This window comes from Gavialis gangeticus, unplaced genomic scaffold (assembly GCF_001723915.1).
Source record: "Gavialis gangeticus isolate Ggan-Ray unplaced genomic scaffold, GavGan_comp1, whole genome shotgun sequence".
In the NCBI taxonomy this organism is placed as follows: Eukaryota; Metazoa; Chordata; order Crocodylia; family Gavialidae; genus Gavialis; species Gavialis gangeticus.
The window spans coordinates 7786335-7805322 of NW_017729028.1; the positions used below are offsets into that span (position 1 = coordinate 7786335).

An 18988-nucleotide genomic window follows, 5' to 3' on the forward strand; every position below is an offset into this window, starting at 1 on the left:
TTTTGCAAACTGTCTTGACCTGAACTCCTCTTGCCTCAGCCCTAGACTGTTTAGTGGAAGAGTAGAGGCGCACACTTACGTGCACACACTCTGAGATGGAAGTGACGCAAATGCAGCTGCCTTGGAACAGAGTTCAGTGTGGTGATGTGAAGATCTGGTGATACTGTCAAATCATGCTCGGTGGGTTTAGATCTGGTAGGTTTGGCTATACTGATTTTAAAAAAAATAAATCATAAAAACATACTTTCTTCTCTGCCTCACTACAAAACAGCTAGTCACTCTTTAAAATGCTCTTTGTTTCCAGGGGTGATGCATTCTAAAGTGCCGTGAATGTACTTTCTTTCATCTGCCAACATCTCTCTTGTAAAATGGCAAACCAGAAATGTAATCCAGCAGATGTGCTGCTTGTAGCACCAAATGATGGTGATGGTCTAATGACTTGGCATAAAAACTGTTGGGGAAAAAGACAGCATAATTCCAAAAGAGGGAGAGCCAGCTTAATTACAAACCTGAGAGGTAAGAAATGGTTGTGTTTCACAGAGGAGATTTTGCATGTGATTATTTCTTGGCACTACTACAGTATATTCACCACATGGAAATGCATTGACTGGGTGTCATTATTTGTTAATAAAACCTCTCAAACTGGAATTGTCATCTTCTGGGAAATTCTGATATTTCAACATTTGTTTTTATTCTTGTCAAGCCTGGCTGAGCTCCCACCGGCCTGCTGTGCTTGGGCCCTGAACCTCTGGGCTTTTAAGCTTCCCTTGGTTTGGGCGGGTTGTGGAACTGGCTGTTTCTTTGGCCTCTCGCATCTTTTGTGATCACAAAGTCTCTCTTACTGCTCAAGAAAATGGGACCTCAAGCTTAGACTTTCCAAAATGGAGTCTAAAACGATTGTTGTTGATCTTAGAGAGCACAGTAGACATACCTACCCAGATAAAGCTCTTACACATCCTTTTCTGCCTCAGCTACTTCACTGCTCTAGAATGCTCTTGCAAGTAAAGGATACCCTGAGGAGTCCAGGATCCCCTGCTACCATCTGCATGGCCTTGGTTTCTGCTTCAGGTCCCTTCACTTTCTCAAATGGCTGGTAAGAGAGTCCTGCTTTCATAAAATGCAGCCTCCTTTGGTAGGTGATTTCTGATACGCCTTGCCAGGTGAATGAGGACCCATGCCCTGTGAGCTGTTACTTATTCACCAGCCTTTTGAGGAGAGCTATTTTTCTTTCCTTGGTTACCTACTTTGTCCAAGTGTGCTGCTACTATTTGACTAGTCTTGGGAGAGCGATACTTGAGGTGGGTTACCTATCCTGTAGGGAAGAATGAAAGTCTTGAACTACAGGGCCACAGTTCAGAGGGACACAAGTTAATGTGGAACCAACCAAAACCAAAGCACTGCAGTCTAATTTGGCAGGCAAACAAAACCCTTCAGACTGTTGTGAGCTGACCTGAAACAAAATATTTTGTTTGGATTTTCCAATGGGTAATCTAAAAAAAGTGTTGGCAGCCTGGCCGTGATTATGGCCATGGAAAAGCCCAGGAGGAAATCAATAATTCTGTCTTCCTAGCAGGTTTTGAACAGGATACAGAAATGAAAGCTGGGGAGCACCCTCTGCACAGTGAAAATGAAACAAAATATCAAAGAGATCTTCATTAATAATGAATATTTAGCACTGAATGGGCTCCTGCAAAACAAATACTATGTGTTATGCGATGCATGGTTCTTAATTTCTGGGGGCATGACTTTGCAGCCTCCCTAAATGAAGTTCTTTTCCTGGTTTTGTGCAGATTTTTCTTTGGTTGTATTTATATTTGGACAATTTTCTACAGACAGTGTTATGGCAACATAGCATCTGTGTCTGTAGTACTTGTATTGTACCTCCTGCTCATGATCCAAAGAAGCTTCTCATTAGAGATGTAAGCACATGTAATATAAACACAGTCATCTGGGAGCTGGGTTTTCAGAAGTGTGTGGGGGTTTTAAGAGAAGGAAAGGAGGGAAGGGAGAACTTGCATATATCAGTTGGGTGTCTGGTCCACAAATACAGCACTGTGGTAAAGAAGGAATAAGTCTGGGAGGGCGTGAAGAGGAGAAAAGTGGTGGTCAAGAGGGAAAACTGGTTAGAAAATGAGCACAAGGGAAGAGGCAATAGTGATGTAAGAAAGCAGTGTTTGTGATAATATTTCAGTAGGTGATATACTTTTCTCTGAGTCCCAAGATAAACAAAGGCCCAACATGGCATTAGAGAACACAGAGACACCTTCTTTGATATGAAGTGTAAGAATTGTGTTCAGTAATCACTCAGCCAAACACAATGTTCATTCAGCATTTGAGTTCTACCTCAAAAGCACTGGGTAACATTAACTCAACAGAAAAGGGGTTTCAAGAACCAGCCTTTTCTGCACTTTCCCAATGTTGCTGTTCAGTTGAGTTAAACATTTCTGGCCCTTCTCTTGGCTTTTACTTCCTGTATCCTTTTTAACGTATTCCTTGTAACACCTTTGAAATTGCTATCCTGGAGCCTTACATTGTTCAGTAATCACAATTGCATTGTTCAGCGTCCTGCAGTGTTCAAGTTCTAACTGATCAGCATTCTGGAACATATTCTGAAAGATTCCAGTGCATACCATTAAGACAGGACTGTCAAACATACAACCCACGGGCCAAATTTGGCTCTTGGAGGTAGATCATCCAGCCCTCAGGCTTTTAATCATCCAAATGACCTGCTGCAGGGCTTCTCTTAGCTGCTGCCAGAATGTAGAGGTTTAATGCTGCTGCTACATGACCTGCTGCAGACTTGTCCTGTTTGTAATTCTCAGTTGGCAGCTGTGAGAAGCCCCACAGTCCAGATCCAGGCCAGCATCTCAAATGAGTTTGACACCGCTGAATTAAGGAACTCGTTTCCAAACACCTAACAGATAACATAGCAATGGAGATCAGGAGATAAAGACCAGCTTGCATGGATTTCTCAATAGCAACTTGTGCTTAGCCAAACTGGTTCTTTCTCCGAGACAATGATGAGTTTTGTGGATTGGTAGAAAGTAGCAAATGTGACACACCTTGACTTTGTCATGGGAGACAGCACTAAAAAAGTTGCTATTCTCATGAGTACGCTAAGGGCATGGAGCCTAGATTGGTGGTGCTCAACCTACAGCCTGCAGGCTGAATCTGACCCACAAAGCCATGTTGTTTGGTATACAGGGCTCACCCGAGCTCTGGAAATAGGGTGGTGTGGGAGCAGTGGCAGAGTTAATTGCTGTGGCTCCCAGAGCTGTGGCAATTAACACTGACACTGTTTCCTCACTGCCAAATTTCCAGACTTGTGGGGAGCCATATGCCCTGGATTATACTGGAGCGCAGGGCTGTCCTGTGGCCTATCTGGGGCATGGGGCCAGGCTAGTATGCCTGATCACACTGGCAGACTGATCCTGCATTGGATCAGCCCCTTTGATACTCCTCTGGCCTGCTGGACCCCTTAGGTTGAACTTCAGATCAAACTATTATAAGTGAGTGCATAACTACTTAGAATATTGTGCTCAAAGAGTAGTTCTTTGTGGCTCCAGGTCCAAATGAGAGGAAGTATCAAGTGAGTTTCCTCAGGGGTTTGTCCTGCTTCCATTACTGTTTATCAATGACTTGGAGAATGCAATTAAATATATATTCTGTAAATTTTTGGAAGACGCCAAGCTGGGTGGAGTAGCAGACACTGTGGAGGACAGGATTAGGATTCAAAATGACTTTCATAAATTGGAGAAATGATGGTCTGAAATAAACCGGACAAAGTTCAATACAAATAAGTGTGAAGTCCTGCACTTAGGACAGAACAATCAAGAGCACAAACACAAACTGGGCAATGACTGGGTAGGTTTCCCAGAAAAGGATCCTGGAGGTCATAAGCTGAATATGAGCCAACAGTGTTCTCTTGTTGCAAAACAAGTCAAAATCATACTGGGATGTACTGACAACAATGCTGTGTGCAAGTAGCAGGAAGTGATGTTTCCATGTTTTTCAGCAATGGAAATGCCTCACCTTGAGTAGCAGGTCCAGTTTTGGGCACAACAGACACAGGAAAAACAGAGAATGACAAAAAACCCCTGGAGGTCTAGAAAACATCCCATATGAAGAAATGTTGGAAGAACTGGGATAATTTTGCCTGGAGAAGAGAAGACCAAGCGGTATAAATTGGTAGCAGTCATCAAATACAAAAAGGATTGCTATAACAAGCATGGGGATGGACTATTCTCTCTGCCCACAGAGGACAAGAACAGTTCATAGTTACAGCTAGGGAAATTTTGGTCGTATAGTGGGAAGAAATTCTGTCTTCTCAGTACCCTGCTTTAGAGCCACTGAAGTCAATAGGATTGTGCTAGTGTATCTATGAATGCCAAACTTGCCCCAAAAGCTGAGAACCATGATCCTGGAAAGGGAAAAAAGTACTTTGTGAGAAGTTCAGTTCCCAGCATCAAAACATATTATCTACAGTAGGCAAGTGTCAATCCTTTTGGATCATAGTGTATGCATGAGAGGTCACCAGGACCTTTGACACACATGCCTAGGCAGGAGTATGGAGGAGGCTGCCCAGACCTTCTATCCCACTTTTAGGCAACTGAGATAGAATCCAAAGGCCAGACCGAGTCCAGACTTTCAGTGCCTCAATGGCTATAGTTATATGCATGTCCAGGAATCAAACCCAGGTCTCCTGTGTGGCAGACAAGAATTCTACCACTTGAAGTTTTTTCAGAGCAGGTTGGACACAAACTTGACTGGGCTGGTTTAGACAGGGATGGTGCTGCCTTAAGCAGGGTGCTGGACAAAATGACTTCTTGAGGTCTCTTCCAAGCCCTGTTTTTTTAGGATTACGTAATATGAGCCTCTGTATAATGCAATAACTGGTTCCAGCTGACTCTTGCAAGAGTTGGGGCTCCTCTTAAAGGTAAGGCTTCTCAAAAAAGCAAAGTATGATCACATTTGCACCAGTAAGCTACACAGATGCAGCTTACTCAGTGCATGCTTCTAACATATACAGCATATCAGCACCATGCTAGAGATCTGCATATGTGCAGCTGTAGTAGGGCAAAATCCCACTGTACAGTGACAGACAGAGAGACCTGCTCCGACATAGGTAGTTTTGCAGCACTATTTAGTGTTGTTTGTATTACTGGAGTGCCTAGGATCCTTAATCGTGGATTAGGACCCCACAGTTCTAGATACTGTTACACACACACATAACAAACAGCAATAGAGAGCACGGTGAGAGGCTGATCCAAATGAGCAGGTGGTGTTAAATGAGGCAAAAAGCTGAGAGTTGAAGAATAGAACAAAGGGGAGAAGTCGGGCAAGTCCACGCTGAAGGAGAAATGTGATGAAGGAAGAATAGAGGCACACAGGGCATTGAGGGAGAGAGCTATGAGCCTGAGCCACACAAAAGAGAAAAAACACCAATAGGATTTGGGGCAGGAAGGTGGCAACGTCATCTCAGGTAAGAATTTTACTTGACTTTGTCAGTTTAAATCAATGCAGAATTAACATAATTGTGCAGGTTACATTTTAATGCCAACGAAGTGCTCTGGAACCTGCTGAAGCTTTAAAGCTGCTCCCAGACACATGTCCTTGTAGCTTGCAGGCAGCCCACCATGACTCTCTTCAGTGCCCATCAACTTGGCTTTACTCAGCCAAAGAGGTGGGGGGTGGATGGCGAGCAATGAGACATTCCCTCTTCTGCTTCCAGGGCCTGTGCTATGTGCTGGTAAATATGGAATTTCCAGCTCCTGTCACACTGGGTATCAATTAGAAATGGGTCAAAGCCCTACAGTTTGGCTTCAATGTCAAACTTTCTCATAGACTTTGGATCTGGGTGTCTTCATTTGATCCATTTCTAATGTTATTTTTTTCTTCTCCATCCAAAGTTATATTTGTTAGGATGAAACACAAAGTGCTAGGGAAAGAAGTGGCCATTGTGATGTGGTATATGTTGGGTTTTCTTATAGATTTGATTGGAAGAAAACCAAACCAACTCAAGAAAGAAAAACAATTCTGCAGCTCAGACAGCCCAAGTAACAGTTCTTGAATGGGAATAAGTCATCTGGTGGAAAACTGCTTATTTCAGTATTGGGAACTCTTTCAAATTATTGCACTTTTCTTTTGGCTCCAAGCAGTCATTAAAAATATATCGTGCAACAAATAGCATGGAGGGACTGGGCACATCCAGAAATCTCCAGCCTGGTCCCAGTATATTTGATTGTTGTACCTGTAGAATCAAACCAACGTCCATCTAGCACAAAGCCACACTGTAGAACAAACTATGGAGGCTGTATCACATTTTACTGAGGATCCCACATTCTTGCTGTTAATACTATTTCTTTGTAATGTAGGGGGCTGGTCACTGTACATTTTATTATTGAATACTTCTTTCCTTCCCCTTTCTAGTATCGTGGTTCTCAGCCTTTCCAGGAAACTGTGATGATGATAACCTCGTCATTTATATGGCACTTCACAAGCTAACTACACCAGCACAATCCTCTTGACCTCCCCTGCACTGAAGAGAAGGAACTGAGACTGACAGTTGGCTCACATATCTTTACCACATTGTAAAAACATTAACTAGTGAAGCCCCAGAACAGAGAGCAGCCCTATGCAGTAGAAATGAGAAACATTTTTCCTACTGAACGGATGGGGAGAGTCTAAACTTTTCAAATCTTCATGCCTAGTTAGGGATTGAACCTCAGATTTTGGGCACCTGGAAAAATAACCTGTAATTCTCACTGACTAAGTGCTGATTTGGGTATCTACCTTGAAGGGCCCATGCTCAAAAGCTTGAGGTCAGTGAAGGGTCAGTGACAGTGACTAATGCAGGTAGGTCCCTGTAGTGCTTAGTCCCATGCACAATCCATTAATGCATGCTGCCTCTGCTCCATCAACTGGCCAGATCCTTGTAAAGCTTATGTAACCCGGGTGGTATGTGGCCAGTACCCGCTCTCCAATTGAAGGGATGTCAGGGGGTGAGTATGCTCCAGGAGAGTGACTGCCTAGCTGCAAGCTAGCTCACCTCCTTTCCCTGCAGAGCGGAGTCCAAGGACTCCCAGTGATACTTGACCATTTGAAGGTTTAATTGTACAAAATTACACACATCCCTATATATATATAGACACAAATACGTATATGTGTATGCGTATATATACATAATTATTTACAAAATATAGGTTCATAAAAACAATAGCTCTTATTAATCCTGAACTTAGTAGGCACTGGCCTTGATCTCCTGTGGCCTTCCAGTCAGTGTGCTGCAGCCCCTCAACAGCTCTCCAGGCAGTAGGCAGGGAACACTCCATCATAAAACACGGGTTAGGCAATAAATCAACAAATGAAAATCTGGCAGTGATAAGACAATAACTGAACATACAGAGTGAAATTACATCAAATGAGATGCAGATACGTAAAAATAACCAATGCAATGAATTTAGAGAGAGAGTTGAGGCTGTGCTAGCAGTGCCTACTAGCAGACTGAATAGAACAGCTTACAACCCTCTCCTAATACAACATTAAGGACACAAGGTTACAACAAGAATCCCAACAACACAAGGAACTCAAACACAACAATTACGCAGCAGTTGTGCCCAAAGAAGAAATGGCATCTGGGGAACAATTCTGTTACCTAAAAGAACACCAACACCCTCTCCTAGGGCACGCGAGTAGGAGGAGGCCTGTAACCATGAAACCCCTCTTAACAAACAGGGGGCCCTAGAATCCTCTCCACCCCAGGGACGAATCATTCCCCTCCCATCAGGGGCTTCCCTTTGATCACCCAAAATGGGGAGGACCCCTCTTCCCCTGTGGGATTCCCCTTTCCCAAGTAACTCATGACTCCCAGCAGCTTTGAAGGGCTAGGCCCGCCTTTATCTCTGGGTTGGATGTGGATCATCCTCCCTCATGAGAGTGGTCGACCCATCCAGTTGCCACTCACTGCAGGAAGGCCTGAACTGCCTTGTGCAGCCACTGGGCCTGTCAGCCCGCTCTCAGCCCCATGCGCTGCCCTGTGCACTGAAGGGGGTGTCTGCCTCGTGCAGGGATGTGGACCTGTGCTGCTTCATGGAGCCCTGGCATCATGGATGACTGGTACCTCCTGAGTCTGCGGGGGGCACAACTTGTGGGCAGGCCTGGGGGCGGTCCAAAAGCCCCATATCCATTTCTGCACAGGGGAGGGAGGCGGGGCAGTGCTCTGGTTGGCCAGAGCGTTCTCTGATGCTCCGGGCTCCAGAGCGCTGTCAGGGAGGGCGGGGCTGGGTAGCGAAGCAGAGCACAGTCCCCAGCTGTACAATTGGGCCGGTGGGGATCCACTCTGCACCTGGCCCCATCCTGAGTGGTGATGAGTTGGGGTATCTCAGTGGGCCACCCAGCACTTTTGGGGGCCAATCTCGGGGGGGGCACATGCCTCCCATGTCCTCTCTACCAGTCTCCTGTGCCTAGCATCCTGTCAGCTCTGCTCAGCTCTCAGCCCCGTGCACTGCCCTGTGCACCGAAGGAGGCACCTGCCTCGTAAAGGGATGGGGACCTGTGCTGCCTCGTGCAGCCGCAGTGGTCCCTTCAGCTCTACAGCCCTGTCTACCAATCCATGCACTGAGGACTCCTACCTCAAGCACGGTTGGGGACCAGCATTGTCTCATGCAGCTGCCAAGGTCCTGTCCACTCCTGGGCCCTCTCCAGCCCTGTGCACCGAGGGTTCCTGCCTCGTGCAGGGTTGGGGACCCACGCTGCCTCGTGCAGCTACCGAGGTCCCATCTGCTCCCGGACCCTCTGTGCACCAGTCTGTGCATCAATGCAGCAGCACTTCCCACGGCAGGGCTGGGACACAGCCACCTGCTGCCTCCCACTTGCCGGAGGTATCTTTGGGCTGCTTCTGGGGCAACTGCTCCACCTCACTGGTCAGCTCTTGCCAACTCTTCTGTAGCCCATCTTTGCTGTCCCTCGTCAAAACCGCCCATGTGCTTGGCATGTGGGCTTTTATTCCTTCTTGGGGCTCAACCCCCAGATTGGGAATGAACCAATGGGAAAGCCTGAGGAGTTGGTTCCCCCTCAAGTTCTCCTTTTCACCTTGCCCCTGGGTCAGGGCGGGGCAAGACTCTCTCCTACCCCCCTTCTGATTGAAAAGAAAGGGGAATTTTCTCAGCAACTGGCTAGAGCCATCTGGCTCAAATCATCAAACTGAGCTGCCACTGGCAAGCCTGCCACATTTACAACAGCATAGTTCTACTGGAGTCACGGGGATGATTTGTGCCTGGCATACATCAGCATAGCTCCATTGAAAGCAGCTGTGGATCCAGTGCCATGTATAATAATTTCACTAAGTCAGTTCTTCTCAACCTCGCTAGACTCAAGGCACTCATCACTGGATTCAAGGCACCCCTTCCATAATTTCTGTGAATGGAGTGGATCCCAATTTGAAAAACAATTTTATCTGTTGCAGTTCTTGCCACCTTACAGAGGGGTCAAACAGAGGGGGCAGGGAAATGGCCAGGCAGGGACCAGCCTGGGCCTGCTCTTATCTGCTTATCTCCTCACACCTGGAAGCACCAGTCAAAAGATTTGGTGACAAGCCAGTGTGCCCTGGCACCCTAACTGAGAATCATTGCACTAAGCTCTCAGATATACCAATCAGTGTTTATTAATGTGCTCAAAATTGCAGCTGAGGAGTGGTTTGTACTCTGTCCATGACTGGAAACACAGGAAAGTAGAAGTAGAAGGAGCCTCCTGGGTCCAGTCCAAAGTGTTCACAGGCAATCATTTACCCAAGCAACCCCTAGTTCCCCACTTTAAACCTCACATTCAGCTACTGGACACACTATCTGAAACACTAAAAACACCCTACAGTGTGCTAAGGTAAAAGCTGGGGGGGCGGATGCCCTACCCCTGCAATGATAGAGAAGTACTTGGATAATATATGTTCAGAAGAGCCTAGGAACGGTCCCATGCCAGAGGAAGGCAAAAGCCTACTGTCCATGCCAGTCTGATCTGAGGGAAAAATTCCTTCCCAATGCTAAATTTGGAAATTGGTATGACCCTTAGAAAAACAAGGCTCTCTGTCCAGGCATTTCTGAGTTTTCCAAGTACAAGCAGGAGCATTAAGACATCCCTGTCCAACCCCTAGGCATAGCTGTGGCCAAGGTCCACTACTTAAGAAGCAGGGGGAAAAGAAAATTCCCCATAAGCCAATAGCATTTCTGAAGAAAGAAAAAAAAAGTCCTGACTGGAAACCAGCAAAAGCCCTGAGTCTTGGGACCACCTGGTATTTATTGCACTACAAGAGAACTATGTCTCTTCCCGGACAGGCATGCTGCAAATGCATGATCATACACACTGATCACTGAGCCCAAACTCCAGGTTCTCTTTTATCATCTCATACCATGGAATGTGCACAGGGTGAGAGGCACAGCATGAGAGGCATGGCACAACGGTGCACCAGTGCCCAGGACCAAGTTCCTCCACAGTGGGGGAAAGAAGGATCTTACTGCAGTCACAAAAGCCTGAAGCTCCACGGCTGGAAATCATTGCTTTGGCACGTTCCACTGGGTTATGTGAGACTACCCAGCTAGTGCTTGCACCGCATCAGAAATAACACTCCTGCAATCTGATAGTACCTGGAGCTGGCCCAGCAAACAGGACTTTGGAAACAAAAAGCCGCTTTTAAGTATTGTTGGTAGAAAAATGACGCTCCTGTTCCGCTCTTATTACTCAAGTATTAGTGCTGCTGGCAATGAATTACTCACAGCCCTGTGAAGGAAGAGCGTGTCTTTTGTTATATTTAGGTATCCCAGATGCTGGGCTGGGCAACATGACTTTTTGTTTGACCCTGTTCTCAGGACAGCACCACCCTGAACGTAGAGCACGTACTTGCAGAGCTGACAATCCCAAGCCAGTGACTTCACTTCCAAATCATCCCGCACCACCCCCTCTCTGTACGGAGACCGCTGTTGTTGCTCCTGGGCTCATTTCTATTTGGCGGCTGCTGAGACATGACTGCCGGGCTCTTTGCTTTGACCTTTCCCCTACTTTCTAGCTGTAGACTCAGTAGATTTACTTTGGTGGAGTTTACAGGAGTCACATGTCATGTGTGACCCCTGACCCCGTTTTCTCTCTGTTCCTGGCTCTGCATCTGGAAAGCTTAGCTGGGAGTGACAGAACTGTCCAATCGACTGCCATACAGCATATTTTGTTTTCCTATTTCAGCTTGAAGACTTAATATATTACTTGCAGAGTAATTCAGTGCATGTTTCCTGTAACTGCATTGTGAAAAGAAAAGACTCATTCTCAATTTCACTGTACACCAATTTGGGGAAGGAAGTTTAAGTAACCAGGCACAATGACAAGCCAAGGTAGTAAGGCAGTATCGCACATGGCACTATTTGAAAATAATCGTTATTTGTTGCGTATCATTATTGGATTGGTGGTTTGTTGGTTTCTGGAGGCAAGCTTAAGAAACCAAAACAAACAAAAAGTCAAGCCTAGGTAATTAACACTGTCCTCGATGCTGTTCAAAAGACCTGATTACAGCAATGTGCTGACATAATCAGATTTTTATTTTTTAAAGTTACTGATTAAGTTTTGAAAGTGTAGTTCTAAGAAATCATCTAGTTAATGTTCATGATAAAAGTCTCTCCAGAGAAAATGAGGGGCCTGATTCTGATTATGCTGGTGTTAATCAGGCCTGACCCTATACCACCACTGAATCCGATCAGGTCCTAAGAGTCTCTGAACACTTGCAAGCAGCTAAATAAGAGAGTGCTTCGTACAGGGTAATGATAATCTATTTCTTGGCAGATCCAGGACTGAGCTGCCTGCCGTCAGGTCTCCAAACAACTACTGCTGCAACTTGTTCAAAAATCAGCCAGTGTGAATCTTCAGCAACAACTGCTAGACTACATAGGGAGTAGGCTCCCACAGGGAACCCTTTCCCAAAGAGACATAAAACAAGACTGGGCAAAGCTCTAGGAAATATACCACAGGGCACGGACCTGCACTGACTGCAGAAAGGACTTTTCCAGGAAAAGTGGTTTTCTGCTGTTTTGTTTGTCACTTAACACAGGGACATTAAATGTTCCCTTATTTAGCTTGTATGGAGGGTGGCTATCACCCTCCAGCTTCACTGTGGTGGTATGATCGACCATGCCCTTAGCTGAACCATCTTGAATCCCAGTATTCTGAACAAGCTGGTGGCAACTCTTGTTCACTGGGTGTAATGTGAATATTAAAAGGCCTAAAAAAACCTTATGTTTCAATAATCTGATATCATCTATCTGAAATCTGAATTTAAATTAATCAACACGGTTTTGAGCACACGTGAATTCTGCCCAACAGTCAGCCTGAGAAAACTAAGAAAAATCTCTCAGGCTCTTGTTCAGCAATAGTGGTAACAGGAGGCTCAGTGCAATCCAGTGAGACTGAGAACATGCGATTAGTGCAGCCGGGAACTGCAACCAGTAGGTAGCAGTCTTCTGTTATAATTGTAACAATAGGTTGGTAGGGATAGAAAGCAGAGTTAGAACACCAATGAGGTCATAGGAAATGGGAGTAAGATGCAGCTTAGTGAAGTAGAAGACCTGATTCAAAGTACTCTGTCAGACATGACTCATAAGATCAAAGAGGGCAATGTTTCATATTGGAATAGCTTTTGGGATGCCATTGTCTGTGGTCAACCAAGAAGAGCCTACTACTAATCACAGTTGTTACAGTGACCCCTGTGAATACCATCATGATTGGAGGTTATTAAATCCATACTGAAATCTGGAAAGGGGGAGAAAGTTGTGTGTTTGGCCTGTTCAGAACAAGGTTTTGGTGCTGGTACCACTACATTGATCCAAAGGCATTCTGAAAAACCAAAACAGGGCCTGCCAGGATTTTCACAAACTGGAGTAGGTGTCAAAATAACTGGCTTATGGAGGATGCCTTGCAGTAATTTATGTGAAAAAGATGAAGCAACTGTCTTTTCTGAGTACACAGGGACCTTGACCAAGAATCAGTCCAAAAATAGTAATAGCAAATACAAGAGAAACAGATCAAAGCAGGCACTCAGACATACCCTTGTTTTAGGAGGAGTGGAATCAATACTATACAAAGAAACAGAAAAAGATGAGGGGCCAAATTCAACCCTACTAGTAGGAAGGTTTAACTGGAAGGGTTCTGCCATTTTATGCCAAAAATGATTTTGGCTTCAAGTTTGAATAGACATCCCATTTTTGATCATCTTTAAAGGTTCAAGGGTTTTTATGTTTTGCAGGGCAGAAAAGCATGTGATTATGATCCACATAAACTCTTACTTCTATAACCCTGCACCAGAAGTGGAACTCAGCATTGAACAGGATGGGGTAATTCATCTCATTTACATCCTCTCTGATAAGAAAGCTGTCAATTAATGATGGCCTACTGAGACCTAGATTGGGGTGCTCAACTCTTGGATCACAGGCCAGATCCAGCCTAAGGAGCTGTGTCATCCAGCCTTCTGGGTTCCTTCTGGGTCCAGAAATTGGGCGTTAATTGCTGCTTCCTTGTTGCCAGATTGCCAGATTTCTAGGGAGCCTGGTTGGCTGGACATATATATCTGTGTTATGAGGCACATAGGGCTGGGGCAGTGTGGGGCCTCATAAGGGCACTCAGGGCCAGGCCAAGGTAGCACAGGACCCAGCCTGGACGTGTCAGGCCTGGCTAAGACAGAGTGGGGCCCAATCTGGGTGCACAGGGCCTAGGCAGTGCAGGGCTGTTCTGGGTACTCAGGGCCAAGCTGGGATGGCATGGGGCCTGATCTCGGCACATGAAGCCATGGCAGGGCAGCACAGAGCCTGATCCTGATGCACAGGGCCCGATATGGGCATGTGAAACCCAACCCTGCATGCCAGCCCCTCTTCACTCATCAGGCCCATGGGGCCAAAAGGTTGAGCACCGCTGACCTAGACTGAGCTCACCAAAGCTGTTTCATAGACGCTAGTGAATGACTATCATAAGGTTACACTTTTCAGTCACTGCTCATATCCTATAGTTGAGATCTGAACCAATAAGTAGCTTGGAAAGGAAATCTGGCTGGAGCATGCCTTACAATGGAAGGGCAATGATAAGAGATCACAGCAATTCATTCATACTGGAAACAGTTCTAAAGAGCCTCTGATTTGATTGCTTTTTGAATGGGGTCTGATCCATCTAGGCCTACCTTGGACCTATGCCCTGATCTGAACTACCACTCTACAACTGAAAGACTTTGCTTATACCCGTAGTACCTGAGCCACTCAATCCTCCATGTTGACAGCTTGAAGCATGATCTGTTGATGTACACTGTACCCTTCTCTGTATTACCTTGATGCTTAACTGTGTTTCTTGTTACCTAACATAAGCTATACTTTGTCAACAGCTATGCATTAGGTGTACAGACAGAATATATCCTTTCTAAATATAAGGAACTGTGACTTGGATTTAACAGAAAGTGCAGTTGTTCTCACCTTTTCATATGTAGGAATTGTGACCAGGTTTGACAGGGGAGAACAAATGGACTTTCCTTTTAATTATGGATACATAGTTTTGTGTGAGGAAATTTCTCATTTTGTTTCTATGATATCATGTGAACAGTGTACTGTATGGAAAAGGGTGACACCCAGGGATCTAACCCAAGTGTCTTTAAAGTTTATTTGACTCATGCCCACTGCAGAAAGTATGGGGTGGCTGTGAAAAGCACCTGTCATTTCCAGTGATGGGCCATATTCTAATTAGCCAATTTCATTTACATATAATTGTTTCCATAAGCTTCTATTAATATTTTATATGTTAATTGTATTATATTATATTACCACACAGTATTTCATTGCTTATTTGTCTTACTGATTCTGTGATTCAGTGCTTATGTTAACAGTTGAATGTAGAGTCCCATTGTGTTTGCTGTTGTACAAACATACATGATCCTTGCCCTTAAATAGCTTTCAATGTTGGGACTAAAAAATAGTGCTAAAATTAGGGACAGGTTTCCCTTTTTGGACAGGTGCCAATTAAAAGTTAAGGTTCATTAACACGGCTGCCTTTGATAACCCTGGTCTATCCTTTTAGCTCAGGTAGGAGAGTCAATATGACCAGAATCAACTGATGATGCGAAGCTTCACTGGTACTGACAGCACAAGCTGTAACATCAACACCAGTGAAAGATGCGTGCTTATCATACAATTGAGATCTGAACCAGTCAGTAGCTTGGAAAGGAAATCTTCAAAGGTAGGTGGTGATGAAGGGACTAGCATGCTTTAAAGGTAGGTGGTGATGAAGGGACTAATCAGGATGAATCAACATCTATGAGGGACAGGTTAGAGTGAGTTACTATTTCTGTACGTAAGCATGGAGTATGCCTGAGCAAGTCTGGATTTCCCTCACTCTCCTGACTGTGCTTTTTAAGGATGCATTATGTAGGATAAAAAAGTTTTAGGTAGGATAAAAAACAGTAAATAGTGCCAACCAGGGAAACTGAAAAAAAGGTTAAGATAGCTGCACTGGAGCAGGAGAGTCAATAAACAGCAATCTGTTTTTATTCTTGTTAAACTTTAAGAGGCTTCTACTGGTATCCAAATTCCGTTGTCACTAAAACAGACAATGGCTGCCTCATTATTGTACACATTAAAACAACATCACTTGTGTGATGCTCATGTCCTTCTGAAAATATGGACATGCATCCTAAGCTTCTTGGATGCTTCCAGGAATGGATTACAAAGCCTTTTACTCCTGAATCACTGTTTGAATACAGCCCAAGAACCTAGTGACTAATGCTGTGGTTGTGAGATGTTGATGGTTTTAGACCAAGTCCTAAAAGATGACAACATGAATCCCCTCCCCACCTCAGTTAACAAACCCCTCCCCCCACTATCATATCTGCCAGCACTACCATCTTATTGGAAGTTGAATCAGAGAGGCCAAGGACTGAAAGTGTCTATAAAATTAATTTGGTTTCTGGTTCTGTGTAACTAACAGGAAGAGTCCTGTTGTTAGAGCACCAAAGGGAAGATTACACTGGGCATGTCTACATGAGATGCTTTACTTGAGATCAGAACTAATTATCGCACAGTAAGTGTCACCATCTACATGTGCAGACACTTACTACACAGTAATCTGCTCTAATCCCAAGTAAATTTGCTACTGGTAAATACAAGTAGCAAATTTACTCGTGATTACTTACTGCACAGTAGTGCAAGTGTAGACACCTGACCAGGAGCACATTTGCTCCAGTCAGCTGGGCAGCAAGGAGCAGGAGATTGCTTCCTGCCCCTGAGAGCTGCCTGTTGCTGGAGTGGGCTCCACCACTGGAGCCTAGGTGGGGACAATGGCCTCCTGCCCCAGCAGCAGGGAACTCCTAGCAGCCCACTCTGCAATTGCAAAGCCAGGCCTGGGAGATCCTTATCTCCCAGCCCAAGCTTGTGGGGCCTGGGCTGGGAGATTCTTCCCACTACAAGAATCTCCCAGTGCTGGCCCTATGACCATGGAGCAGGCACTAGGAGATAAGGTTCTCCCAGCCCCATGACCATGGAGCTTGGGTTGGGAGATAAGGATCTCCTAGCCCTGGCCCTGTTATTGTGATTGTGAAGCAGGGCTAGGAGCTCCCTGCTGCCAAAGCAATGGGACATTATCCCCACCTGGGCTCCAGCGGCGAGGTCTGCCCCAGAAGCAAGCAGCTTCTGGGGCAGGAAGCAATGTCCCAGCCCCTGCCAGAAGACAGCTTTTTTGATGTGATGCTCCCTTCCAGCCCCTGGGCTAATACCCAGGGAAGCCTAGAGCTCCTCCTGGCTGCTGCAGGGGGTTGGTGTAGGACCAGCAGGGGCAGGAGCAAATTGCTGCCATGAGCAGCAAATCTGCTCCCAAGTCTCTGCCAATGTAGGTATGTGCCTGGGTCAGTTTACAATAGACTGATCCTGCATTATTTTTCAGATGTAAACATGCCCACTGTTACTGAACTGTATCAGCAGATAGTTACAGGCAGCCCTCGACTTTACACTGTTTTGCGTTACGTTTCGCACACACATTTACAAATAGACACCCTGTTTCAACTTTATGACATCAGTTTCGACTTTACAACACTTGATCCAATGTGACACCATGCCAGCGAACAAGTTCGCTACATCGCTCATCTCCCTAGAGAACATCTGTCCAAACTTCCTTGGAAACATTTTTTAAGACACAGACAAGACTCTATGAAAATCTGCAGCCAAGACTCCTGAGAAGACTCCAGCCAAGAACCCTTCAAAAAGTCCAGCAAAGTCACCTCAGAGAAGTCCTTCCAAATCAATATTATTGCTATTTACAATATAAATATTTTAATGTACAACTGATCATCTATAATTGATCGAGTACAAAATTCTGCGGTATTTTTAGTAAAAATAGGTTATCGGGCCTCGGTTCAGGAACTAATCCCCCATTTATAACATTGTTTCTTATGAGAAAATTTGTTCTGATACAGCATTTTGGTTTAAGACACGGTTTTCAGGAACCAATTGTGTCGTAAGTCCGAGGACTGCCTGTACTTCAGTCACCTTTTCTTTTTTGCAAGCACTTCTATGAGCTTAAAAATTCATTAGAAAAAATGCCTGCATATGGGGAAAATCTTTTCAAAAGATCTTTGGGCTGAGAAAAGGAGTGGCAGATTTGCTCAAAAAGAAGAAATTAACAGCCAGTTGCTCTAATCAGTGGTTTCTATTGTCCATAGTAAGAACAATTGAGTTGTAATGAGGAAGGGAAAGATGTAAAACCAGATAAAAGTACTTAACATTCAGGTGTTGTTTTATGAGAGAAAGTTAACTGTGATAGTCTGAAGTCAGGCAGAAGGCAGGGCAGAGTTGCACTTTATAGACCGGTGCTCAACATCTGTGTCCTGATCTGAGGTCCAGGACAGGCACTGTGGGGCTCCATCCAGCCATGCAGAGGCAGGGGGGCCGCCTGACCCTGACTCAGCCCTACTCAGTGTAGGGGGTGTGGCTCATTCACATGGGAGAAAGGGGGTGGGGCCTGCCTCCAACCTAGCTAGACAGGAGGAAGTAGGGTGTAGCCCAGTCCAAACCTGGCCAGGCAGAGCGAAGGGGGCATGGCCTGGATCTGCCGGGAGGGGAGAAGTGGCATGAGCCAGCCCTGAACCACTGTGCATGACTTGGGATTTTGGCAATGGGGAGGGGAGGCAATATTAACTGCTACTGCTCCTCCAGTGCCCAATTTCCTGACCCTTGAGAAGCTTGCAGACCGGATTCCAAGGCTCCAGGGGCTACATTTAGCCCACGGGCTGCATTTAGCCCACAAGCTGTTATAAACTCACTCAGTGGTTCTCAACCTTTTTAGACTCAAGGCACCTTTTGGAAAATGCCAGTTCTTAGTTTTCACCCATTTTTGACTACACAAAAATAATAGAGCTATTCTTCTATAGCAAAGAACTCAGAAAGACCACAACAGGCTAGAATGCTTTTAACACTATGCATTCCTATTTGAAATCTCTGGGTTTATGATGTGAACCAGCATGCTCACACACCTACTGGTGCTAATATTGCATGGCACCCTGCAGCACCCTTAAAAGAATCTCAAGGCAACCCACAGTGCTCTGGCAACCTGGTTGAGCATCACTGACAAAGTAAGCTGTTGCTTACAAAAGCTTACACATACGTGAATTAGTGTGTAATGTGCAACCCTGCCCTGCCCAGGCCCCTACTTCGCCCAGCCCCCACTTCGCCCAGCACCCCAGGGAGCCACGCGAACAGGCTGCGCAAACAGGTGCGCTTGTCTGCCGGCGCGTGAGTTAGCGCAGAGTTCGCACAGGAGGGCGTGCAGGAGGGCTGAGGCCCTGCCTGCAAGCCCCCTAGGGTAGACAGACACAGGCCCAGCCCGCCTACCAGCGGCATGCTGCAGATGGGCATGCACCGCACCCCTTGTGTCCCTTTGGGCTCTGCGGCCCCCCCTCTGGCACCTCAGAGACGGCCACCCAGATGGAGCCCGTGGTTCC

At 45.7% G+C, this 18988-nt stretch overlaps 1 long non-coding RNA gene across 3 annotated transcripts in view; it reads left to right on the top strand.

Annotated features, from left to right (window-relative positions):
• The first annotated feature begins 88 nt into the window (after positions 1-88).
• Positions 89-18988, top strand: part of LOC109300148 — a 32330-nt gene continuing 13430 nt past the window's right edge. The window contains exons 1-4 of one of the 3 annotated variants that reach the window (XR_002098141.1): positions 89-180; positions 305-516; positions 972-1093; positions 11224-11658. This is a non-coding gene — a long non-coding RNA (uncharacterized LOC109300148). Of the gene's footprint in view, positions 181-304; positions 517-971; positions 1094-4015; positions 7486-11223; positions 11659-18988 lie in introns of those variants that run through there. The other 2 variants (XR_002098139.1, XR_002098140.1) reach the window with 2 other exon arrangements.